Source organism: Pan paniscus, chromosome 9, assembly GCF_029289425.2.
Source record: "Pan paniscus chromosome 9, NHGRI_mPanPan1-v2.0_pri, whole genome shotgun sequence".
Classification (NCBI taxonomy): domain Eukaryota; kingdom Metazoa; phylum Chordata; class Mammalia; order Primates; family Hominidae; genus Pan; species Pan paniscus.
The window spans coordinates 51,954,666-51,982,480 of record NC_073258.2 but is presented as its reverse complement, the minus strand read 5'-3'; the positions used below and the strand labels follow the sequence as shown (position 1 = coordinate 51,982,480).

The 27,815-nt window shown below is 37.2% G+C and overlaps 1 pseudogene; it reads right to left on the bottom strand.

Annotated features, from left to right (window-relative positions):
- LOC100980747 (ATP-dependent RNA helicase A-like) overlaps window positions 1-26,817 on the bottom strand; it is a 63,614-nt pseudogene extending 36,797 nt beyond the window's left edge.
- Between the last annotated feature and the right edge of the window lie 998 nt (window positions 26,818-27,815).

The window sequence follows — 27,815 nt, the reverse complement described above, 5'->3', positions numbered from 1 at the left end:
AGTGTTTTCAACTGCTGTATCAAAACATAGATTTAAAGGTGTGAGCCAAATGCATAAATAACAAAGCTGTTTCTCACACAGCTTCTTTCTAGTTTTTATCTGGGCATATTTACTTTTTCAGCAATGGCCTCAATTAGCTCCCAAGTGTTCTTTTGCAGATTCTACAAAAACAGTGTTTCCAAACTGCTGAATCAAAACATAGGTTTAACTCTGTGAGATGAATTCACACATCACAAAGCAGTTTTACAGACAGTTTCTTTCTTCTTTTTATCTGGAGATATTCCCTTCATCACCTTTGGCCTCAATGAGCTCCCAAATGTCCTTTTGCAGATTCTTCAAAAACAGTGTTTCCAGAAAGCTGAATGAAAACATATTTTTAACACTGTGAGTAGAATACACACATAATGAAGCAGTTTATCAGATAGCTTCCTCCCAGTTTTTATCTGGGGATATTCACTTTTTCACCATTGACCTGAATGACCTAGGAAATATCTCTTAGTGGATTCTACAAAAACAATGTTTCCAAACGGCTAAATCAAAAGATAGGTATTGGGGAACCCACCCACAATATTTCAATGTAGGTTCTTTCTATTTGCCATAAGTGTTGGCCAGCTGAGAAATAAAGAGAAAGGATACAATGAGAGGAATTTTACAGCAGGGTTGCCGAGGGTGACAGCACATAACGGAAGGACCGTGATGCCCACCTGAACCTCAAACCAGCAAGTTTTTTTATTAAGGGTTTCAAAAGGGGAGGGGGTGTAAGAACAGGGAGTAGGTCCCATGCTTCAAAGGGCAAAAAGTAGAACAAAGTTCACATGCTTCTGAATAAACAGGACAAAGGGCAAAAGTAGAACTCCTGATAATGGTCTATGTTCAGCAGTGTATGTATAGTCTTCATAAACATCTTAAACAACAGAAAACAGGGTTTGAGAGCAGAGAACCAGTCTGACCACAAATTTACCAGGGCAGAGTTTTTCCCCACCCTAATAAGCCTGAGGGTACTACAGGATATCAGGGCATATCTCAATCCTTATCTCAAGCCCATAGGAGAGACATTCCCAGAGCAGCCGTTTATAGACCACCCCCCAGGAATGCACTCCTTTCTGAGTATGAATATTAATATTCTTTGCTAGGAAAAGAATTTAGCAATATCTTCCCTCCTTGGATGTCCATTTATAGGCTCTCTGCAATAAGAAAAATATGGCTGTTTTGCCCAACCACGCAGGCAGTCAGAGCTTATGGTTGTCTTCCCTTGTTTCCTAAAAATAGCTGTTATTTTGTTCTTTTACAAGGTGCACTGATTTCATATTGTTTAATCACACGTTTTACAATCAATTTGTACAGTTAACACAATTATCACAGTGGTCCTGATGTGGCATACATACTCAGCTAATGAACATAACAGGATTAAGACATTAGAGTAAAGACAGGCAAAAGAAAGTATAAAAGTATTATTTGGGAACTGATAAATGTCCATATTAAAAATGAGATCTTCAAAATTTATATCCCACAGCAACAGCTTCAGCTAGTCTCTCCTTTCTGGGTCCCTGAATTCCTGCAACAGATAGGATTAACTCTGTCAGATGAATCTGCACATCACAAAACACAGTTTCACAGAGAGCTTCTCTCTAATATTTATCTGGAGAAATTAGCTTCTTTATCATAGGCCTCAATGAGCTCCAAAACGTCCTTTCACAGATACTTCAGAAACAGTGTTTCCAAACTGCTGAATCAAAAGAAAGATGTAAGTCAGTGAGATGAATGCACACATCACAAAGCAGTTCCTCAGATAGCTTCCTTCTAGTTTTGCTCTGGGGATATTCGCTTTTTCACCATTGACTTCAATGAGCTCCCAACTGTCCTTTTGCAAATTTAACAGAAACAGTGTTTCCAAACTGCCGAATGAAAAGATATTTTTAACCCTGTGAGATGAATCCACACATCACAAATTAGTTTCACAGACAGCTTCTTTCTTGTTTTTTTCTGGGGATATTTCCTTTTTCACCATTGGCCTCAATTAGCTCCCAAATGTTCTTTTGCAGATTCTTCAAAAACAGTGTTTCCAAACTGCTGAATCAAAAGAAAGGTTTAACTCTGTTAGGTGAGTGAACACATCAAAAGGCAGTTTCTCAGGTTGTGTCTTTGAAGTTTTTATCTGAAGATATTAGCTTTTTCACCATAGGCCTCAATGCGCTCCTTAATGTCATTACACAGATTCTACAAAAATAGTGTTTCCAAACTGCTGAATCAAAAGAAGTTTTAACTCTGTGAGATGAATGAATACATCACAAAGTAGTTTCTCAGATAGCTTATTTCAAGGTTTTATCTGAAGATATTAGCTTTTTCACCAAAAGAGTCAATGTGCTCCCAAATGTCCTTTACATATTATACAAAAACTGTGTTTCCAAACTGCTGAATTAAAAGAAAGATTTAACTCTGTGAGATAAATCCACACATCACAAAACAGTTTCTCAGATAGCTTCTTGCTAGTTTTCATCTGGGGATATTCACTTTTTCACCATAGGCCTCAGTGCTTTCTCAAATGTCCTTTCTAGGATTCCACTTAAACAGTGTTTCCAAACTACTGAATCAAAAGAAAGGTTTAACTCTGTGAGATGAATGCACACATCATGAAGCAGTTTTTCAGGTAGCTTCTTTATGGTTTTCATGTGGAAATATTCACTTTTTCACCTTAGGCCTCAATGCACTCCCAATTATTCTCTTGCAGATTCTACAAAAAAAAAAGTGTTTTCAAACTGCTGAATCAAAAGAAACGTTTAACTCTGTGAGATGAATGCAAACTTCACAAATAAGTTTCTCAGATAGCTTCTTTCAAGTTTCTCTCTGAAGATATTAGCTTTTTTACCACAGGACTAAATGTGTTCCCTAATGTCCTCATGCAGATTCTACAAAAACAGTGTTTCCAAAGTGCTGAATCAAAACAAAAGTTACCTCCATGAGATGAATGAAAACATCACAAAGCCATTTCTCAGATTGCTTCTTTCTAGTTTTTATCTGGAAGTATTTGCTTTTTCACTGAAGGCCTCAATGAGCTCCCAAATGTCCCTTCACAGATTCTGCAAAAACATTGTTTCCAAACTGCTAAAACAAAAGGAAAGTTTAACTCTGTGAGATGAATGAGCACATCACAAAGCAGCTTCTCAGATAGGTTCTTTCAAAGTTTTATCTGAAAATATTGGCTTTTTCACGAAAGGCCTCAATGGGCTTTCAAACGTCCTTTCATAGATTATACAAAAACTTTCTCTCCAAACTGCTGAATGAAAGGTAAGGTTTAACTCTGTGAGTTGAATGAACACATCACAGAGTAGTTTCTCGCATAGCTTCTTTCTAGTTTTTATATGGAAATGTTTGCTTTTTCACCATAGGCCTCAATGTTCTCCCAAATGTCCTTTCTGAAACAATGTTTCCAAACAGCTGAATCAAAAGAAGTGTTTATGAGATGAATGCACACATCACAACGCATTTTATCTGATAGCTTCTTTCTAGTTTTTATCTAGAAATATTCACTTTTTCACCATTGACCTCAATGGGTTCCCAAATCGCCCTTCACAGAATCTGCAAAAACAGTGTTTCCAAACTGCTGAATCAAAAGAAAGGATAACACTGTGAGATGAATGCACACAGCACAAAGCAGCTTCTCAGAAGTTTCTTTCAAATTTTTATCTGAATACATTTGCTTTTACACCATAGGCCTAAATACACTCCCAAAAGGCTTTTCGCAGATACTTCAAAAGCAGTTTTTCCAAACTTCTGAATCAAAAAATATTTTTAACTCTGTGAGATGAATGCTCACATCACAAAGTAGTTTCTCAGATAGCTTCTTTCAAGCTTTTATCTGAAGATATTTTTTTCACAATAGGACTAAATGTGGTCCCTAATGTCCTTAAGCAAATTCTACAAAATCTGTGTTTCCATGGTGCTGAATCAAAACAAAAGTTTAATTCCATGAGATGAATGTCCACATGACAAAGCAGTTTCTCATATAGCATCTTTCTAGTTTTTATCTGGAAATATTCACTTTTTCACCATTGCCATCAATGAGATCCAAAATATCCCTTTGCAGATTCTGCAGAAACAGTGTTTCCAAACTGCTGAATTAAAAGAATGGTTGAACTCTGTGATATGAATGCACACATCACAAAGTAGTTTCTCAGATACCTTCTTTCTAATTTTTAATCTGAATATATTTGCTTTTTCACCATAGGCCTCAAGCCACTTTCAAATGTCCATTCACAGATTATACAATAACTGTGTTTCCAAATGGCTGAATTAAAAGAAAGATATAACTCTGTGAGATGAATGCACACATCATGAAGCAATTTCTTAAGTAGCTTTTTCTAGTTTTCATCTACAAACATTTCATTTTTCACCATAGGCCTCAATGTGTTCCGAAATGTCTTTTCTAGAATTGTACAAAAACAGTATTTCCAAACTACTGTATCAAAAGAGAGGTTTAACGCTGTGAGATGAATGCACACATCACAAAGCAGTTTTACGGATAGCTTTTTTCTAGTTTTTATATGGAAATATTCACCTTTTCACCATAGGCCTCAATGTGCTCCCAAATGTCCTTTTGCAGATTATGCCAAAACATGGTTTCCAAACTGCTGAATCAAAAGAAAATTTCAACTCTGTGACATGAATGCACACATCACAAAGCAGTTTTTCTGATGGTTTCTTTCAAGTTTTTATCTGAATTTATTTTCTTTTTCACCATAGGCCTCAATGTGCTCCAAAATATCCTTTCACAGGTTCTACAAAAATGGTGTTTCCAAACTGCCGAATCTAAGCAAAGATTTAATTCTGTGAGATGAAACCACACAACACAAAGCAGTTTCTCAGATAGCTCCTTTCAAGTTTTTATCTGAAGACATTTGCTATTTCACCATAGGAATCAATAAGCACCAAAATGGCCTTTTGATGATTGTACAAAAACTGTGTTTCCAGTCTGCTGAATCAACATAAAGCTTTAACTCTGTGAGATGAATCCACACATCACAAAGCACTTTATCAGAAAGCTTCCTTCTAGTTTTTATCTGAAGATATTTTCTTTTTCACCATAGGCCTCAATGTACTCCCAAATGTCAATTCACAGATTTTACAAAAACAATTGTTCCAAACTTCTGACTCAAAAGTAAGGTTAAACTCTGTGAGATGAACACACACATCACATAGCAGCTTCTCAGATAGCTTCTTTCAAGCTTTTATCTGTAGATATATGCTTTTTCACCATAGGCCTCCATAAGCTATCTTATGTCCTTATGCAGATTCTACAAAACAGTGCTTCCAAAATGTTGAATGAAAACAAATGTTTAACTCCGTGGGAGAAAGCACACATCAGAAAGCATTTTCTCAGATACCTTCTTTCTACTTTTTATCTGGAAATATTCACTTTTTCACTGTTAGCCTCAATGTGCTTCGTAATGTCCTTTCACAGATCTTGCAAAAACAGTGTTTCAAAACTGCCGTATCAAAAGAAAGGTTTACCTCTGTGAGACAAATGCACACATCACAAAGCAGTTTCTCAGATAGCTTCTTTCAAGTTTTTATCTAAAGATATTTGGTTTTTCACCATAGTCTCAAATCACTCCTAAATGTCCTTTCACAGATTCTCCAAAAACAGTGTTTCCAAATTGCTGAATCAACAGAAAGGTTTAACTCTGTGACATGAATGCACACATCACATGGCAGTTCTCAGATAGCTTCTTACCAGCTATTATCTCAAGATATTTGCTTTTTCACCATAGGCCTCAATGCACTCCCCAATATCATTATGCAGATACTACAAAAGCAGTGTTTCCAAAGTGCTGAATCAAAGCAAACATGTAACTCTGTGAGATGAATGCACACATGACAGGGAATTTTCTCAGATAGCTTCTTTCTAGATTTTATCATGAAAAATTTGCTTTTTTCACCATTGGCCGCATTGGGTTCCCAAATGTCTCTTTGCAGATTCTGCAAAATTAGTGTTTCCAAACTGTTGAATCAAAAGAAGGGTTTAACTCTGTGAGATGAATGCACACATCCCAAAGCAGTTTCTCAGATAGCTTCTTTCTAGTTTTCATCTGGGGTTGTTCCATTTTTCACCATAGGCCTCAATGTGCTCCGTAATGTTCTTTCTTAGATTGTACAAAAACAGGGTTTCCAATCTGCTGAATCAAAAGAAAGGTTTAACTCTGTAAGATGAATGCACACATCTCAAAGCAGTTTCTCAGATAGCTTCTTTCCAGCTTTTATCTGAAGATATTGGCTTTGTATCTGAAGAAACTGTAGAATCAAAAGAAATTTTTAACTCTGTGAGATGAATGTACCCATCACAAAACAGTTTCTGAGATAGCTTCTTTTAAGGTTTTATCTGAAGATATTTGCTTTTAGAGCATAGGCTTCAATGCACTCCCAAATGTCCTTTCACAAATTATACAAATACTGTATTTCCAAACTGACGAGTGAAAGGTAAGGTTTGACTCTATGAGGTAAATCTACAGGTCACAAAGCAGTTTCTCAGATAGCTTCTTCCTAATATCCTTGTGGGGATATTAATTTTTTCACCATAGGCCTCAATGCAATCCCAAATGTCCTGTCTAGGATTGTACAAAAATAGTGTTTTTTTGTACACACATTAGGAAGCAGTTTCTCACATAGCTTCTTTCTGGTTTTCATCTGGGGATATTCACTTTTTCACCATAGGCCTCAAAGCACTCCCAAATGTACCTTCACAGATTCTACAAAAACAGTAGCTCCAAACTGTTGAATCAAAACAAAGGTTTAACTTTATAAGACAAATGCACACATCACACAATAGTTTCTGAGATAACTTCTCTCAGGCTTTTATCTGAAGATATTTGCTCTTTCACCTTAGGCCTCAATGCACTCCCAAATGTCCTTATGCAGATTCTACAAAAACAGTATTTCCAAAGTGCTGAATTAAAATAAAAGTTTAACTCCATGGGGTGAATGCACACATCACAAAGCAGTATCTCAGATAGCTTCTTTATAATTTTTATCTGGAAATATTTGCTTTTAAACTATTGGCCTCGGTGAGCTCCAAATTGTCCCTTCACATATTATGCAAAAACGATATTTCAAAACTGCTGAATCAGAAAAAGTTTTAACACTCTGAGATGAATGAACACATCACAAAGCAGTTTCTCAGATACCTTCATTCAAGTTTTTATTTGAGGATATTTGCTTTTTCACCATACGCCTCAATGCACTCCCAAATGTCTTTTCACATATTATATACAAATGTGTTTCCAAACTGCTGAATCAAAAGAAATGTTTAACTGTGTGAGGAGAATCCACATATCGCAAAGCAGTTTCTCAGATAGGTTCTTTCTAATTTTCATCTTGGAATAATTGCTTTTTCATTATAGGCCTCAATGTGCTCCCAAATGTCCTTTCTAGCATTCTACAAAAACTGTATTTCCAAACTTCTGAGTCAAAGGAAATGTTTACCTCTGTGAGATAAATGCACACTACACAAAGCAGTTTCACAGATAGCTTCTTTCAAGCTTTTTTCTGGAAATATTTACTTTTCCACCCTAGGCCTCAATGCAGTCCAAAATATCCTTTCACAGATTCTACCAAAGCAGTGTTTCCAAACTGTTGAATCAAAAGAAAGGTTTAACTCTGTGAGATGAATGCATACATCACAGAGCAGCCTCTCAGATACCATTTTTCAAGCTTTTATCTGAAGATATTTGCTTTTTCATCAAGGCCTCAATGGGCTCCATAATGTACTTTCACAGATTCTACAAAAGCAGTGTTTCCAAAGTGCTGAATCAAAACAAAATTTTACTTCCATGAGATGAATGCACACATCACAAAGCCGTTTCTAAGATAGCTTCTTTCTAGATTCGTCTGGAAATATTTGCTTTTACATCATTGGTCACAATGAGCTCCCAAATGTCAATTCACAGATTCTACAAAAACACTGTTTCCAAACTGCTGAATCAAAAGAAAGGTTTAAATCTGTGAGATTAATGCACGCATCACACAACATTTTCTCCAATAGCTTCTTTCTGGTTTTCATCTGTGGATATTTGCTTTTTCACCATAGTCCTCAATGTGCTCCCAAATGTCCTTTCTAGGATTGTACAAAAACTGTGGTTCCACTGCTGAATCAAAAGTAAGGTTTAACTCTGTGAGATTAATCCACACATCTCAAGGCAGTTTCTCAGGTATCTTATTTCTTGTTTCCATCTAGGGATATTCTCTTTTTCACCATAGGCCTCAATATGTTCCCAAATGTCCTTTCTAGGATCGTACAAAAACAGTGTTTCCAAACTGCTGAGTCAAAAGAAAGGTTTACCTCTGTGATATGAATGCACACATCACAAAGCAGTTTCACAAATAACCTCTTTCTCATTTTTATATGGAAATATTCACTTTTTCACCATAGGCCTTAAGGCGCTCCTAAACGTCCTTTTGCAGATTCCACAAAATCAGTGTTTCCAAACTGCTGAATATAAAGAGGTTTAACTCTGTGACATGAATCCACACATCACAAAGCAGTTTCTCAGCTTCTTTATAGTTTTTATCTGGAAATTTTTGCTTTTTCACCCAAGGCCTCAAAGCACTCCCAAATGTTCTTTCATAGATTTTACAAAAACAGGGTTTCCAAACTGATGAATCAAAAGACAGGTTTAACTCTTTGAGATGAATGCACACTTCACAAAGCAGTTTCTCAGATAGCTTCTTTTAAGTTTTTATCTGAAGATATTTGCTTTTTCACCATAGGCCTCAGTGCACTCCTAAACGTCCTTTCACAGATTCTACAAAAAGAGTGTTTCCAAACTGCTGAAACAAAAGAAAGGTTTAACTCTGTGAGATGAATCCACACATCACAAAGCAGTTTCTCAGATATCTTCTTTCTAGTATTTATCTGAAGATATTTGGTTTTTCACCATAGGCCTCAGTGCACCCCCAAATGTAATTTGCAGATTTTACAAAAACAGAGTTGCCTAAACTGATGAATGAAAAGAAAGGTTTAACTTGGTGAGATGAATGTAGACATCACAAAGCACTTTTTCATATAGCTTCTTTCAAGTTTTTGCCTGAAGATATTCAGTTTTCTATGTTAGGCCTTAATGTGCTCCCTAATTTCCTTAACGCAGATTCTACAAAAGTAGCATTCCCAGACTGCTGAATCAAAAGAAAGGTTTAATGCTGTGAGATGAAAGCTCACATCACAAACGGCTTTCACAGACAGCTTCTTTCTAATTTTGATCTGGAAATATTCCCTTTTTCACCATTGGCCTCAATGAGTTCGCAAATGTCAATTCACACATTCTACAAAAACAGTGTTTCTAAACTGCCAAATCAAAAGAAAAGTGTACCTCTGTAAGATGAATACACACATCACAAAGCAGTTTCACATATAGCTTCTTTCTAGTTTTTATATGGAAATATTTGCTTTTTAACCATAGGCCTTAATGCACTCCCAAATATCCTTTCACAGATTCTACAAAAAGAGTGTTTTCAAACTGCTGTATCAAAAGAAAGGTTTAACTCTGTAAGATTAATCAACCCATAACAAAGCAGCCTCTCAGGTAGGTTCTTTCAAGTTATTATTAAAGATTTCCTTTTTCACATGAGGACTCAACCCTTAAAAATGTCCTTATGCAGATTTTACAAAAATGGTGCTGTCAAAGTGATGAATCAAAACAAAAATTTAATTTTATGAGATGAATGTGCACATCACAATGCAGTTTCTCAAAGAGGTTCTTTCTAGTTTACATATGGAAATATTCACTTTTTCAGTATATGCCTCAATGTGCTCCTAAATGTCCTTTCTATGATTGTACAAAAAGTTTTTCCAAACTGCTGAATAAAAGGAAAGTTTTAATTCTGTTTGATCAATGCACAAATCAGAGAGCAGTTCCACAGATAGCTTCTTTCTAGTTTTTATCTGGGGATATTCACTTTTTCACCATAGGCCTCAATGCGCTCCCAAACATCCTTTTATGAACTGATTTGATTTTGATTCCAAACTGCTGAATCAAAGGAAAGATTTAACTCTTTGAGATGAGTGCATATATCACCAAGCAGTTTCTCAGATATCTTCGTTCAACTCTTTATCAGAAGATATTTGCTTTTTCAACGTAGACCTCAATGAGCTACAAAATTTTTCTTTTGCAGATTCTACAAAAACAGTGTTTCCAAACTGCTGAATCAAAAGAAAAGTTTAACTCTGTGAGATGCATGCGCATATCATGAAGAAGTTTCTCAGATAGGTTCTTCCTAGTTTTTTTCTGAAGATATTTGGTTTTTCACCATAGGCCTCAATGTACTCCCTAATGTCCTTACACAGATTCTACAAAAACAGTGTTCCCAAACTGCTGAATCAAAAGAAAAGCTTATTTCTGTGAGATGAATGCATGCATCACAAAGCAGTTTCTCAGATAGCTTCTTTAAAGTTTTATCTGAAGATATTTTCTTTTTTACCATAGGCCTCAGTGTGCTCCCTAATGTCCTTAAGTTGATCCCACAAAAACCATGTTTCCAAAGCCCTGAATGCAAACCAAGGTTTAACTCTGTGAGATGAATGCTCATATAACAAAGCAGTTTCTCAGATATCTTCTTTCTTGTTTTTATAAGGAAATATTCACTTTTCACCACTGGCCTCAATGAGCTCCCAAATATCCCTTCACAGATTCTGCAAAAACAATGTTTCCAAACTGCTGAACTAAAAGAAAATTTTACCTCTATGAGATGAATACACGCATCACAGAGTAGTTTCACAAATAGCTTCTTTCTAGTTTTTATATGGAAAAATCCCTTTTTCACCATAGTCCTCAATGTGCTCCCAAATTTCCTTTTTAGGATTGTACAAAAACAGCTTTTCCAAATTGCTGCATCAAAAGAATGGTTTAACTCTGTGAGATGAATGTGCACATAACAAAGCACTTCCAAGGATAGCTTGTTTCTCTTTTTTGTCTGGGGATATTTTCTTTTTCACCATAGTCCTCAATTGACTCCCAAATGTTCATTCGCAGATTCTACAAAAACAGTGTTTCCAAACTGCTGAATCAAAAGAAAGGTTTAACTCTTTGAGATGAATCCACACATCACAAAGCAGTTTCTCAGATAGCTTCTTCCTAGGTTTTATCTGGAAATATTCACTTCATCACAATTGTCCTCAATGATCTCCCAAATATCCCTTCACAGATTCTGCAAAAATGGTTTACAAACTACTGGATCAAAAGAAAGGTTTAACTCTGTGAGTTGAATGATCACATCACAAAGCAGTTTCTCAGATGGCTTCTTTCTAGTTTTCATCTGGGAATATTTGGTTTTTCACAATAGGCCTCAATGTGCTCCCAAATGTGCTTCTGCAGATACTACAAAAACAGTGTTTCCAAACTGCTGAATGAAAAAGAAAGGTTTGACTTTATAAGATGAATGCACACATCAGAAAGGAGCTTCTCAGATGGATTGTTTCAAGTTTTTATCTTAAGATGTTTGCTTTTTCATGATAGGTCTCAACGCACTCCCAGATGTCTTTTTGAAGATTCTATAAATACAGTGTTTCCAAACTCCTGAATCAAAAGATAGGTTTAACTCTGTGACATGAATCCGAACATTATAAAGTAGTTTCACAGAGAGGTTCTTTGTAGTTTTTGTCCAAGTATATTCACTTCTTTACCATGGGCTTCAATGAGCTCCCAATGTCCCTTTGCAGATTGTATAAAAACGGTGTTTCCAAACTGCTGAATCAAAAGAAAGGTTGAAGTCTGTGAGATGAATGCATACATCACAAAGCAGTTTCTCAGATAGCTTATTTCAAGTTTTTATCTCAAGATATTTGCCTTTTCACCATAGGCCTCGATGTGCTCCGTAATGTCCTTTAGCAGATTTTACAAAAACAGGGTTTCCAAACTGCCTAATCAAAAGAAAGTTTTAACTCTTTGAGATGAATGTACACATCACAAAGCAGCTTCTCAGATAACTTCTTTCAAGTTTTTATCTGAACATATTTGCTTTTTCACCATAGGGCTCAATTCGTTCCATAATGTCCTTACACAGATTCCACAAAAACTGGTTTTTTTCTTTTTTTTTTTTTTTTGAGATGCTGTCTCACTCTGTCACCCAGGATGGAGGGCAATGGAACAATCTCAGCTCACTGCAAAGTGTTTTCAAAGTGCTGAATCAAAATAAAGTTTTAACTCCCTGAGGTCAATGCACACATCACAAAGCAGTTTCTCAGATAGCTTCCTTTGAGTTGTTGTCTGGAAATACACACGTTTTCACCTTTGGCCTCAATGAACTCCCAAATGTGTCTTTGCAGATTCTGTAAAAACAGTTTCCAAACTGCTGAATCAAAAAATAGGCTTATCTCTGTGAGATGAATCCAAACATCACAAAGCAATTTTACATAGAGCTTGTTTCTAGTTTTTATCTGGGGATATTCACTTATTTAACATAGGCCACAGTGAGACTCCCAAATATCCTGTTGCAGATGCTATAAAAACAGTGTTTCCAAAGAGCTGAATAAAATGAAATGTTAAACAGTGTGAGATGAATCCACACATCACAAAGCAGTTTAACAGATAGTTTCTTTCTAATTTTTACCTGGGGGGATATTTGTTTTTTCACCATAGGCCTCAATGCACTCCCAAATGTTCTTTCACAGATTTTACAAAAACAGTGTTTCCAAACTGCTGAATCAAAACAAGGGCTTAACTCTGAGGGGTGAATCCACACCACACAAAACCATTTCTCAGATAGTTCTTTCAAGTTTTTTTCTTAAGATATTTGCCTTTTAACCATAGGCATCAATGCACTCCCAAATGTCTTTTAGCAGATTCTACAATAACAGTTTTCCCAAACTTCTGAATCAAAATATAGGTTTAACTCTGTGAAATGCATCCAAAAATAACAAAGCAGTTTCACAAAGAACTTCTTTCTACTTTTTATCTGGAGATATTCACTTCTTTACCATAGGCTTCAATGAGTTCCCAAATGTCCCTTCACATATTCCCATAAAAATGGTGTTTCCAAAATACTGAATAAAAGGAAAGGTTTAACTCTGTGAGAAGAATCCACACATCACAAAGCAGCTTCTCAGATAGCTTCTTTCTAGTGTTTTTCTCTGGATATTCACTTTTTCATTACAGGCCTCAATGAGCTCTCCAATGTCCTTTTGCATATTCTACAAAAACAGAGTTTCCAAACTGCTGAATTGAAAGAAAGTTTAAACTCGGTGAGATAAATCCAAACATCACAAAGCAGTTTCTCATATAGGTTATTTACAGTTTTTATCTGAAGATATTTGCATCTTCACCATAGTCCTCAATGAGTTCTCTAATGTCCTTATGCCGATACTACAAAAACAGTGTTTCCAAACTGCTGAATCAAAAGAAAGGTTTAACTCTGTGAGATGAATGCACACATCACAAAGCAGCTTTTTCAGATATCTTCTTTCAAGTTTGTATTTGAAGATATTTGCTTTTTCACCATATTCCTCATAGAGCTCTTAAATGTCGTTTTGCAGATTATATGAAAACTGTTTTTTGAAACTGCTGAATCAAAAGAAAGTCTGAACTCTGTAAGATGAATCCACAGATCACAAAGCTGTTTCTCATATTGCTTTCTTCTAGTTTTCATCTTGGGATATTTGCTTTTTCACCATAGGCCTCAATTCACTCCCAAATCCCCTATCTAATATTGTGCAAATCCAGTGTTTCCAAAATGCTGAATAAAAGAAAGGTTTAACACTGTGAAGTGAATACACACATCACAAAGCAGTTTCTCAGATAGCTTCTTTCAAGTTTTTTTCTGAAGATATTTGCTTTTTCACCTTGGCCCTCAATGTGCTAATGTCCTTATGCAAATTTTACAAAAAAGTGTTTCCATAGTACTGAATCAAAAGAAATGTTTACATCAGTGAGATGAATGCACCCATCACAAAGCCTTTCATCAGATAGCTTCTTTCTAGTTTTTATCTAAAAATATTTGATTTTTCACCTTTGGCCTCAATGAGCTCCCAAATGTCCCTTCACAGAATCTGAAAGACAGAATGAAAGATAAGTTTTACTCTGTGAGATGAATCCAAACATCACAAAGCAGTTTCACAGAGAGCTTCTTTCTAGTTTTTATCTGGGGATATTCACTTCTTTACCATAGGTCTCAATGAGCTCTCAAATGTCCCTCCACAGATCCTATAAAATCTGTGTTTTCAAACTGCTGAATCAAAAGAATGGTTTAACTCTTTGAAATGAATCCACACATCACAAAGCCATTTAACAGATAGCTTCTTTCTAATTTTTAACTGGGGATATTCCTTTATTTGCTGCAGGCCTCAATTTGCTACCAAATGTTCTTTCACAGATTTTACCAAAACAGTTTTTCTAAACTGCTGAATCAAAAGAAAGGCTTAACTCTGAGGGGTGAATCCACATATCACAAAGCAGTTTCTCAGTTAGCTTCTTTCAAGTTTTTATCTGAAGATATTTGCTTTTTCACCATAGACCTCAATGCACTCCCAAATGTCCTTTTACAGATTATACAAAAAACTGCATTTCCAAACTACAAAATCAAAAGAAAGGTTTAACTCTGTAGGATAAATGCACATATCACAAAGCCATCTCTCAGATAGCTTCTTTCTAGTTTTCACCTGGAAATATTCACTTTTCCACCAAGGGCCTCAATCCGTTTCAACATGTCTTTTGCAGATTCTATGAAGACAGTTTTTCCAACCTGCTGAATCAAAAGAAATGTTTAACTCTGTGAGATGAATCCACAAATCACAAACAGTTTCAGAAAGAGGTACTTTCTAGTTTTTTATCTGGGAATATTCACTTCTTTACAATAGGCCTCTATGAGCTCCCAAATATCACCTTGCAGATTCTACAAAAAAAAAGTGTTTCTGATCTGCTAGGTCAAAAAAAAAAAGGTTTAATTCTGTGAGATGAATGTGCACATCGTGAAGCAGTTTTTCAGATAGCTTCTATCATGCTTAATCTGAAGATATTTGCTTTGTCCTTTTGAAGATTCTACAAAAACTCTGCTTCGAAACAACTGAATCAAAAGATATGTTCAAACCTGTGAGATGAATTCACATATCACAAAGCAGTTTCTCAGATAGCTTCTTTCTAGTTTTCATCTGGAAATATTCACTTTTTCACCATGGGCCTCAATCCACTTCAACATGTCTTTTGCAGATTCTACAAAAACAGTTTTTCCAACCTGCTGAAACAAAAGAAATGTTTAACTCTGTGAGATGAATCCACAAATCACAAAGCAGTTTCAGAGAGAGGTACTTTCTAGTTTTTTATCTGGGAATATTCACTTTTTTACAATAGACCTCTATAAGCTCCCAAATATCACCTCACAGATTCTATAAAAAAAGTGTTTCTGATCTGCAAGGTCAAAAAAATGTTTAATTTTGTAAGGTGAATGCACACATCACAAAGCAGTTTTTCAGATAGCTTCTTTCATGTTTTATCTGAAGATATTTGCTTCATCTTTTTGAAGCTTCTACAGAAACTCTGCTTCCAAACTACTGAATCAAAAGAAATGTTCAACTCTGTGAGATGAATCCACACATCACAAAGCAGTTTCACAAATAGCTTCTTTCTACTTTTCATCTGGGGATATTCGGTTTTTCACCATAGGACTCGATGCCCTCCTAAATGTTCTTTCTAGGGTTGTACAAAAACAGTGTTTACAAACTGCTGAATCAAAAGAAAGGTTTAACTCTGTGAGATGAATGCACACATCACAAAGCATTTTCTCAGATGGCTTCTTTCTAGTTTATATCTGGAGATATTCACTTTTCACCATAAACCTCAGTGTGCTCCCAAATGTCCCTACAAATATTCTAGAAAAACAGTGTTTCCAAACTGCTGAATCAAAAGAAAGGTTTAAATCTGTGAGATGAATCTATGCATCACAATGCAGTTTCTCAGAGAGCTTCCTCCAGTTTTTAACAGAAGATATTTACTTTTTCACCATAGGCCTCCATGCGCTCCCAAATATCCTTTCTAGGATTGTAGAAAAATAATGTTTCCAAATTGCTGAATCAAAAGAAAGGTTTAACTCTGTGAGATGAAGGCACACATCACAAAGCAGTTTCAAAGATAACTTCTTTCGAGTTTTTATATAAAAATATTTGCTTTTTCACTGTAGGCCTCAATGGGCTCCCATATGTCATTTCACAGATTCTACAAAAACAGTGTTTCCAAACTGCTGAGTCAAAAGAAGTGTTTAACTCTGTGAGATGAATACACACATCACAAAGCAGTTTCAGAGAGAGATTTTTTCTAGTTTTTATCTGGGAATATTCAGTTTTTTACAGACGGCCTCTGAGAGCTCCCAAATATCCATTCATAGATTCTACAAAAAGATTTTCCAGTCTGCTGAGTCAAAAGGAAGGTTTAACTCTGTGAGATAAATGCACACACACACATCACAAAGGAGTTTCACAGTTAGCTTTCTTTCCAGTTTTTAAATGGAATTATATGCTTTTTCACCATAGGTCTCAATGCGCTTCCAAATGTCATTTCACAGATTCTAAAAAAACAGTGTTTCCAAAGTGCTGAATGAAAAGAAAGGTTTAATTCTGTGACATGAATCCACACTTCACAAAACAGATACTCATATAGTTTCTTTAGGTTTCCATTTGAAGGTATTTTCTTTTTCACCATAGGCCTCAATGAGCTCCCAAATGTACTTTTGCAGATTTAACAAAAACAGTGTTTCCAAACTGCTGAATCAAAAGAAAGGTTTAAATCTGTGAGATGAATGCACACATCACAAAACAGTTTCTCAGATAGCTTCTTTCTAGTTTTTGTCTGGGGATATTCACTTTCTCACTATGGGCCTCAAAGAGCTCTGAAATGTCCTTTCCCAGATTCTACAAAAACAGTGTTTCAAGACTGCTGAATCAAACATAGGTTTAACTCTGTGAGATGAATCCACCCATTGCAAAGCAGTTTCACAGACAGCTTCTTTCTACTTTTGATCTGGAGATTTTGGCTTTTGTAAAGAAGCAAAAGGCCTCAATGAGCTCCCAAATGTCCTTTCGCAGAGGCTACAAAAACAGTGTTTCCAAACTGCTGAATCAAAAGAAAGGTTTAACTCTGTGAGATGAATGCACACATCACAAAGCAGCTTTTTCAGATATCTTCTTTCAAGTTTGTATTTGAAGATATTTGCTTTTTCACCATATTCCTCATAGAGCTCTTAAATGTCGTTTTGCAGATTATATGAAAACTGTTTTTTGAAACTGCTGAATCAAAAGAAAGTCTGAACTCTGTAAGATGAATCCACAGATCACAAAGCTGTTTCTCATATTGCTTTCTTCTAGTTTTCATCTTGGGATATTTGCTTTTTCACCATAGGCCTCAATTCACTCCCAAATCCCCTATCTAATATTGTGCAAATCCAGTGTTTCCAAAATGCTGAATAAAAGAAAGGTTTAACACTGTGAAGTGAATACACACATCACAAAGCAGTTTCTCAGATAGCTTCTTTCAAGTTTTTTTCTGAAGATATTTGCTTTTTCACCTTGGCCCTCAATGTGCTAATGTCCTTATGCAAATTTTACAAAAAAGTGTTTCCATAGTACTGAATCAAAAGAAATGTTTACATCGGTGAGATGAATGCACCCATCACAAAGCCTTTCATCAGATAGCTTCTTTCTAGTTTTTATCTAAAAATATTTGATTTTTCACCTTTGGCCTCAATGAGCTCCCAAATGTCCCTTCACAGAATCTGAAAGACAGAATGAAAGATAAGTTTTACTCTGTGAGATGAATCCAAACATCACAAAGCAGTTTCACAGAGAGCTTCTTTCTAGTTTTTATCTGGGGATATTCACTTCTTTACCATAGGTCTCAATGAGCTCTCAAATGTCCCTCCACAGATCCTATAAAATCTGTGTTTTCAAACTGCTGAATCAAAAGAATGGTTTAACTCTTTGAAATGAATCCACACATCACAAAGCCATTTAACAGATAGCTTCTTTCTAATTTTTAACTGGGGATATTCCTTTATTTGCTGCAGGCCTCAATTTGCTACCAAATGTTCTTTCACAGATTTTACCAAAACAGTTTTTCTAAACTGCTGAATCAAAAGAAAGGCTTAACTCTGAGGGGTGAATCCACATATCACAAAGCAGTTTCTCAGTTAGCTTCTTTCAAGTTTTTATCTGAAGATATTTGCTTTTTCACCATAGGCCTCAATGCACTCCCAAATGTCCTTTTACAGATTATACAAAAAACTGCATTTCCAAACTACAAAATCAAAAGAAAGGTTTAACTCTGTAGGATAAATGCACATATCACAAAGCCATCTCTCAGATAGCTTCTTTCTAGTTTTCACCTGGAAATATTCACTTTTCCACCAAGGGCCTCAATCCGTTTCAACATGTCTTTTGCAGATTCTATGAAGACAGTTTTTCCAACCTGCTGAATCAAAAGAAATGTTTAACTCTGTGAGATGAATCCACAAATCACAAACAGTTTCAGAAAGAGGTACTTTCTAGTTTTTTATCTGGGAATATTCACTTCTTTACAATAGGCCTCTATGAGCTCCCAAATATCACCTTGCAGATTCTACAAAAAAAAAGTGTTTCTGATCTGCTAGGTCAAAAAAAAAAAGGTTTAATTCTGTGAGATGAATGTGCACATCGTGAAGCAGTTTTTCAGATAGCTTCTATCATGCTTAATCTGAAGATATTTGCTTTGTCCTTTTGAAGATTCTACAAAAACTCTGCTTCGAAACAACTGAATCAAAAGATATGTTCAAACCTGTGAGATGAATTCACATATCACAAAGCAGTTTCTCAGATAGCTTCTTTCTAGTTTTCATCTGGAAATATTCACTTTTTCACCATGGGCCTCAATCCACTTCAACATGTCTTTTGCAGATTCTACAAAAACAGTTTTTCCAACCTGCTGAAACAAAAGAAATGTTTAACTCTGTGAGATGAATCCACAAATCACAAAGCAGTTTCAGAGAGAGGTACTTTCTAGTTTTTTATCTGGGAATATTCACTTTTTTACAATAGACCTCTATAAGCTCCCAAATATCACCTCACAGATTCTATAAAAAAAGTGTTTCTGATCTGCAAGGTCAAAAAAATGTTTAATTTTGTAAGGTGAATGCACACATCACAAAGCAGTTTTTCAGATAGCTTCTTTCATGTTTTATCTGAAGATATTTGCTTCATCTTTTTGAAGCTTCTACAGAAACTCTGCTTCCAAACTACTGAATCAAAAGAAATGTTCAACTCTGTGAGATGAATCCACACATCACAAAGCAGTTTCACAAATAGCTTCTTTCTACTTTTCATCTGGGGATATTCGGTTTTTCACCATAGGACTCGATGCCCTCCTAAATGTTCTTTCTAGGGTTGTACAAAAACAGTGTTTACAAACTGCTGAATCAAAAGAAAGGTTTAACTCTGTGAGATGAATGCACACATCACAAAGCATTTTCTCAGATGGCTTCTTTCTAGTTTATATCTGGAGATATTCACTTTTCACCATAAACCTCAGTGTGCTCCCAAATGTCCCTACAAATATTCTAGAAAAACAGTGTTTCCAAACTGCTGAATCAAAAGAAAGGTTTAAATCTGTGAGATGAATCTATGCATCACAATGCAGTTTCTCAGAGAGCTTCCTCCAGTTTTTAACAGAAGATATTTACTTTTTCACCATAGGCCTCCATGCGCTCCCAAATATCCTTTCTAGGATTGTAGAAAAATAATGTTTCCAAATTGCTGAATCAAAAGAAAGGTTTAACTCTGTGAGATGAAGGCACACATCACAAAGCAGTTTCAAAGATAACTTCTTTCGAGTTTTTATATAAAAATATTTGCTTTTTCACTGTAGGCCTCAATGGGCTCCCATATGTCATTTCACAGATTCTACAAAAACAGTGTTTCCAAACTGCTGAGTCAAAAGAAGTGTTTAACTCTGTGAGATGAATACACACATCACAAAGCAGTTTCAGAGAGAGATTTTTTCTAGTTTTTATCTGGGAATATTCAGTTTTTTACAGACGGCCTCTGAGAGCTCCCAAATATCCGTTCATAGATTCTACAAAAAGATTTTCCAGTCTGCTGAGTCAAAAGGAAGGTTTAACTCTGTGAGATAAATGCACACACACACATCACAAAGGAGTTTCACAGTTAGCTTTCTTTCCAGTTTTTAAATGGAATTATATGCTTTTTCACCATAGGTCTCAATGCGCTTCCAAATGTCATTTCACAGATTCTAAAAAAACAGTGTTTCCAAAGTGCTGAATGAAAAGAAAGGTTTAATTCTGTGACATGAATCCACACTTCACAAAACAGATACTCATATAGTTTCTTTAGGTTTCCATTTGAAGGTATTTTCTTTTTCACCATAGGCCTCAATGAGCTCCCAAATGTACTTTTGCAGATTTAACAAAAACAGTGTTTCCAAACTGCTGAATCAAAAGAAAGGTTTAAATCTGTGAGATGAATGCACACATCACAAAACAGTTTCTCAGATAGCTTCTTTCTAGTTTTTGTCTGGGGATATTCACTTTCTCACTATGGGCCTCAATGAGCTCTGAAATGTCCTTTCCCAGATTCTACAAAAACAGTGTTTCAAGACTGCTGAATCAAACATAGGTTTAACTCTGTGAGATGAATCCACCCATTGCAAAGCAGTTTCACAGACAGCTTCTTTCTACTTTTGATCTGGAGATTTTGGCTTTTGTAAAGAAGCAAAAGGCCTCAATGAGCTCCCAAATGTCCTTTCGCAGAGGCTACAAAAACAGTGTTTCCAAACTGCTGAATCAAAAGAAAGTTTTAAGTCTGTGAGATGAATCCACATATAACAAATAAGTTTATCAGAAAACTTCTTTCTGGTTGTTATTTTGGGATATTCACTTTTTCACCATTGGCCTCAAAGAGCTCCAAAATATCCCTTGGCAGATGCTACAAAAACAGCATATCCAAACTGCTGAACCAAAAGATACATTTAATTCTGTGAGATGATTCCACACATCACAAAGAATTTTCAAAAAGAGCTATTTTCTAGTTTTTATGTGGGGATATTCACTTCTTTACTATAGGCCAAAATGAGCTTCCAAATGTCCCTTTGCAGGTTCTACAAAAACAGTTTTTCCAACCTGCTGAATCAAAAGGAAACTTTAACTCTGTGAGATGAATCCACACATCACAGAGTAGTTTCACAGAGCGCTTCTTTCTGTTTTTTTTTCTGGTGATATTCACTCTTTCACCATAGGACTCAATGTGCTCCCAAATGTCCTTCATAGATTTTACAAAAACAGTGTTTCAAAACTGCTGAATCAAAAGAAAAATTTAACTCTGTGAGATGAATGCAGACATCTCAAAGTAGTTTCTCAGAGAGTTTCTTTCAAGTTTTTATCTGAACATATTTGCTTTTTCACCATAGGCTTCAATGTGCTCCCTAATGTCCTTACGCAGATTATACAAAAACAGTGTTTCCAACCTGCTTAATCAAAAGAAATTTAAACTCCATGAGATGAATGCACCCATTGCAAAGCAGTTTCTCAGATAGCTTCTTTCTAGTTTTTATGTGGAAATATTCGCTTTTTCACCTTTGACATCAATGACCTCAAAAAGGACCCTTGGTAGATTCTGCAAAAACAATGTTTCCAAATGGCTGAATCAAAAGAAAGGTTTAACTCTGTGAGATGAATCCACATATCACAAAGTAGTTTCTCAGATGGTTGTTTTCAAGTTTTTATCTGAAAATATTTGCTTTTTCACCATAGTCCCCAATGTGCTCCCCAATGTTCTTTTGCAGATTGTACAAAAACAGTGTATTTAAACTGCCTTATGAAAAGAAAGTTTTAAGTCTGTGAGATGAATCCACACATCACAAAGCAGTTTCTCACATAGCTTCTTTCTAATTTTCATCTGGGGATATTCACTTTTTAACTACAGGCCTCAATGTGCTATGAAATGTCCTTTCTAGGATTATACAAAAACAGTGTTTCCAAACTGCTGAATTACAAGAAAGGTTTAACTCTGTAAGATGAATGCACACATCACAAAACAGTTTCACAGATATCTTCTTTCTAGTTTTTATATGAAAATATTTGTTTTTTCATCACAGGCCTCAATGCATGCACAAATGTCCATTGACAGATTCTACAAAATCAGTGTTTCCAAACTGCTGAATCAATAGGAAATATTGAAACTGTGAGATGATTGCACACATAACACAGCAGTTTTCAGATAGCTTCTTTCAAGTTTTATCTGAACATATTTCCTTTTTCCATGGCACTCAATGAGCTTCCTAATGAAATTACACAGATTCTACAAAAACAGTGTTTCCAAAGAGCTGAATCAAAAGAAATTTTAACTCCATGAGATGAATCACCCATTACAAAGCAGTTTCTCAGATAGATTCTTTCGAATTTTTATTTGGAATTATTTGCTTTTACACCATTGGCCTCAATGATCTCCCAAATGACCCTTTGCAGATTCTTCAAAAACAGCGTTTGCAAACTGCTGAGAGAAAAAAAAAAGGCTTACCTCTGTGAGATGAATGCCCACATCACAAAGCAGTTTCTCAGATAGCTTGTTTCAAGTTTTTATCTGAAGATATTTGCTTTTTCACCATAGGCCTCAATGCACTCCCTAATGTCTTTTCGCAGACTGTTTTCAAACTGCTGAATTAAAAGAAAGGTTTAACTCTTTTTGATGAAGCCACACTTCACAATGGAGTTTAACACATAGACTCTACTTTTTATCTTCACATATACTTTTTTTACCATAAGCCTCATTGTGCTCCCAAATATCTTTTTACAGATTCTACAAAAACAGCGTTTCCAAACTGCTGAATCAAAAGAAAGGTTTACCTCTGTGAGACAAATGCTCACATCACAGAGCAGTTTCTAAGATAGTTTCATTCCAGTTTTTATGTGAAGGTATTTGCTTTTTCAACATAGGCATCAATAGGCTCCTTAATGTCCCTTCACAACTTCTACAAAAACAGTGTTTCCAAACTGTTGAATCAAAAGAAAAGTTTAACCCTGTGAGATGAATCCACACATCAGAAAGCAGCTGCTCAGATAGCTTCTTTCTAGTTTTTATCTGGAGATATTCCACCTTTTCAACGTATGTCTCAATGAGATCCCAAATGCCCCTTCGCAGATTATAACAATACAGTGTCTCCTAACTTCTGAATCAAAAGAATTATTTAACTCTGTGAGATGAATCCACGCATCACAAAGCAGTTTAACAGATATTTTCATTTTGGTATTTATCTCGGGATATTCACTTTTTTGTTATAGGCCTCAAAGGGCTCCCAAGTGTTTCTTTGCAGATTGTACCAAAACAGTGTTTCCAAAATGCTGAATCAATAGAAAGGTTTAACGCTGTGAGATGAATCCACACATCATAAAGCAGTTTAACAGAATGCTTCTTTCTAACTTTTTTCCTGGAGATATTTGCTTTTTCACTATAGGCCTCAATGAGCTCTCAAATGTCCCTTTGCTGATTCTACAAAAACAGTGTTTCCAAACTGCTGAGTCAAAAGAAAGTTTTAACTCTGTGCAATAAATTCAAACTCCTCAAAGCAGTTTAACAGATAGCTTTTTTTTAGTTTTTCTCTCAGGAGATTTGGTTTTTCATTATAGACCTCAATGCACTTTCAAATGTCCCTTTGCAGATTCTACCAAAACAGTGTTTCCAAAATGACGACTCAAAACAAATGTTTAACCCTGAGAGATGAATCTACACATCACAAGGCAGTTTCACATATTGCTTCTTTTTAGTTTTTACCTGAGGATATTGGCTTTTTCACCATAGGCCTCAATGAGTTCCCAAAAGTCTCTTCGCAGATTCTAAAAAAACAGTGTTTCTAAACTGCTGAATCAAAAGAAAGGTTGAACTCTGTGAGATAAATTCACACATCAAAAATCATTTTCACAGATATCTTCTTTATAGTTTTTACCTGAGGATATTCATTTTTTCACCAGAGGCCTCAATTCACTCTGAAATGTCCTTTCACACATTTTACCAAAACAATGTTTCTAAATTGCTGAATCATAAGAAAGGTTTAACTCTGTGGGATGAATCCACACATCACAAAGCGCTCTCACAGATAGCTTCTTTCTAGTTTTTATCTGTGGACATTTGCTTTTTCACCATAGGCCTCAATGAGCTCCCAAATATCCCTTTGCTCATTCTACTGATACCCTACCTTGTTCTAACCTGAGTGACTCTCTCCTAGCAGAGAGAGAGCTGGACAGACTCCATTTTAGTTTCTTCATTTGCAACCCCCTTTACCTCCCTCCGTTAAGGCATAACTAGTGTAAACTGATTCAAAGCACGTCCAGGAATGCACCTACTATTAAGATATTGAGGCAAGCTGCACCAGCAGCTCCTGGGGATGCACACAGTGGATGGCATTCCAAATCCCTGCATTTATCTCTTTGTGATAGTTTAAGCCCCTGAACCTGGAGCTGTTTATTTTTTTGTAACTGCATTTGTAACCAATAATTTTTTTAACTTTTTGCCAGTTCTGCTTCTGTAAAAATTGCTGCAGCTAAACTCCCCCCTCCCCTATTTAGACCATGGTATAAAAACAAAACTAGCCCCTTCCTCAGGGCTGAGAGAATTTTGAGCAATAGATGCTTCTTTTTCACCTGTTAATAAAGAACTCTTTAATTTGTCTCAAAGTTTGTCGTTTCTCTGTAACTTGCTTGGTCCCAACATTTGGAGGCCACAGCAAGATATTTCACCACCGGGCAAGATCTGGACTCATTCCAGGCTCCCCTGGACAGATGGTGGACTTATAGGGGAGGTGCCACCTGAAGATGTTCCAGGACCCCATAAGACCCCATCTTCCAGAGGGGAATATTCAACCACTGGTGTGTGCCCATAAAAAAATTCAACTCCTGGGTCCTCAGTTTCTGGTCCCGGGAAAGTAAGTCAGATCTGACTGTTTCACTTGGATGGAAGTGGCTCTGAATGGGGGTCCTCCCTCTTTGACTCTGCCTGCATTCCAGGACACTGGAGGACAGAGTCCTGGTTTTCTGTTAGGTGACTCTGTGTCTCTCTGAGGGGGAGCGACCCTGACAGGGGCCCTCCCTTGACTCTGTCCATATGCCAGGATGCTGGAGGACTAAGTCCTGGTTTCTGGCAGGCTGGCCTCTCCATTAAGGGGTAGTTTCTCTCTCTCACTCTCTCTCTCTCTCTCTTCTCCTCTACTTCTCTCATTCATGTTTCCTGGAGACCTCTGTTTTAGAACAAGAATAAAAAAGCTGTTATAAACTCTGTGAATGGGTATGTGAATGGGGAGTTCAAGGGCTTGCACTTGAATTTCCAGTTTGTAGCTCCACAATGAAAGCTATGGAGTTCGAGTGGGCCCTCACCTGTGTTTCCATGGCGACCTCATAAGTCTTAAGGCAGCATTGGGCATAGCTCGATCTGAGCTGGGGGTTTATAGCAGCCTGCCAATGCTAAGAGAAGCCAAAGTCCCCTCACAGGGAGCGACCAGGTGGGCATCTGACTGATCCCACCACACAACCTCCACCCCTTGTGTGTCTATTAAAAAAGTGTCAAACTTTTTATATGTGCTAGTGTCTATTGTCTTGTTTAGTGTCTGTCTAAGTTTCATATGTCAGGTCGCCAATACTGCCCAAGGTGACTGGGAAAGAACTTCTTCAATGTCCTCAGTACTGATTTTCTACCACAGGAGGTCAAATTTCTCATCAGTCATTTGAGCCGGCTGTCCCAGTCCTGCCTTTTCTGTCAGAAACAAATCAAGTGTTATTATGGGAAGGTGTGTGGGAAACCACTCACCCGTTTGGAATTTCTGGCACCATAGAGGTTGCTGGAGTTTAGACTGCCACATCCCATGCCCTAGTGATTGGACCATCTCTACATTAGATCAGTGGTGGATTCAAAATAGCCACCTTGCAGACCTCCTTGCCCACCTTTTCTGTCATCCTGTAACTTTTCCCATGCCTTTGAATAGAAGACTGTGCAGAGAAGCCTATGCTCATACTGCTTTACTCCATCTGGACTCTTATTCAGTTCCCCCATGACTACTCTTCTACCTTAGGAAAGATCTGAGTGGCCCCTTTCCTCCTCATCCTTATCCCTTACCCTGCACAGCTCGTTTTCCTGTATCACAGCAAGTCCACCACCTCCAAGATTTGGTCCTGCTCTCCCTTCTAATACCCCTGAAAGAAAGGGCTGAGTTTGAACTTTTTGTCTTTGAATCATAGAGGCACCAAAAATATTTAGGCTATAGGTCAAGGGGAGGAGGCAGGTGATCTAGGTCTGGCTGGCCAAGGAGGCCTCTGGTTGGCCGCTAGTCCTCCTCCCAATATCTTAAAGCTTAAGAACACCAAATTCATGTGGCAGGAAGTGTTGGCTATAGTTGTTTTCCTGTTGTTTCTGGTTGTGTTATTTCTGTACTTCTGATATGCCAGCCCCCCAGGTTGTGAATTTCTCTGTCCATGCTAGGTTTAATATCTCTTATCAACCTTGTTACACTGCCTCCAAAATGGGAAACTCCTCTTCCCGGCCCTGTAAAGAGTGGAGTCCTCTCCAATGTATGTTGCAGAATTTCTCTCTAGGCTTCTCAGAGGATTACAGAGCCTGCCTGAAGAAAGGCAAACTCTGGATGCTCTGTGAAGTAGAATCGCCACAGTTTGGAACTGGGTGGCCCCCAGAAGGGTCATTTAACCCCATAGCTATTCAGGCTGTGTGGTGGGTCATTACTGGAAGGCCCGGTCACCCTGATCATTTTCCCTACATTGATCAATGGCTGGATTAGGTCCGGAGCCCTCCTCCTTGGCTCTGCTCATGTGCCATTCATGATCCTACTTCCAAGGTCCTTTTGAGCCAGTCTGCATTTTTGTCCCAAACCTCAGCCCTCTCGGCTCCTCCTGTACTGCCTCCTTCTGAAGAAGAGGAAAGTTTCCCTCACCCCATTCCGCTGCCCTATAACCCTTCTGCTCCGCCGGGTTCCTCTGTTGTTTCCTCGACTACATCTCCTGTGGGCTCTCCACCAATAGTCTCCCAATTGCGGCCAAGGCAGGAGGAGGTAGCCCCCCTCCTCCCACTGAGAGAGGCCCAAATCCCTCTGGGTGATGAGCGCTCAGCTCCCTTCTTATTTTATGTCCCTTTCTCTACCTCTGACCTGTACAACTGGAAGGCTTATAATTCCCCCTTTTCCGAAAAGCCCCAGGTTTAGACCTCACTCATGGAGTCAGTGCTCCAGACTCACCCACCCACCTAGGATGACTGTTAGCAACTCCTTTTAACCCTTTTCACCTCTGAAGAGAGGGAACATATCCAAAAGGAGGCCAGAAAATATTACCTTACGTCAGCTGGTGGGCCAGAAGAGGAAGCCCAAGACCAAATTGAAGAGGTTTTTCCCTCTACCCGGCCTAATTAGGACCAAAACTCCTTGGCTAGAAGGAGAGCTTTAGATGATTTTCACTGGTATCTCCTTGCGAGTATCAAAGGAGCCACTTGAAAGCTCATAAATTTGTCTAAGACAACAGAAGTTGTCCAAGGGCCTGATGAGTCATGAGGAGCATTTTTGGAGTGCCTCCAGGAGGCCCATCAGTCCTACACTACTTTTGACCCAATGGCTCCCAAAAATAGCTGAGCTCTTAATTTGGCATTTCTGGCTCAGGCAGCCCCTGATATTAAAAGAAAATTACAAAAGCCAGAAGGATTTGCTGGAATGAACATTAGTCAGCTTTTAGAGATAGCCCAAAAGGTTTCTGAAAACCGAGAGTTTGAAAAGCAGAAATAGGCAGCTCAGGCAGCTGAAAAGGCCGCTGATGAAACATCA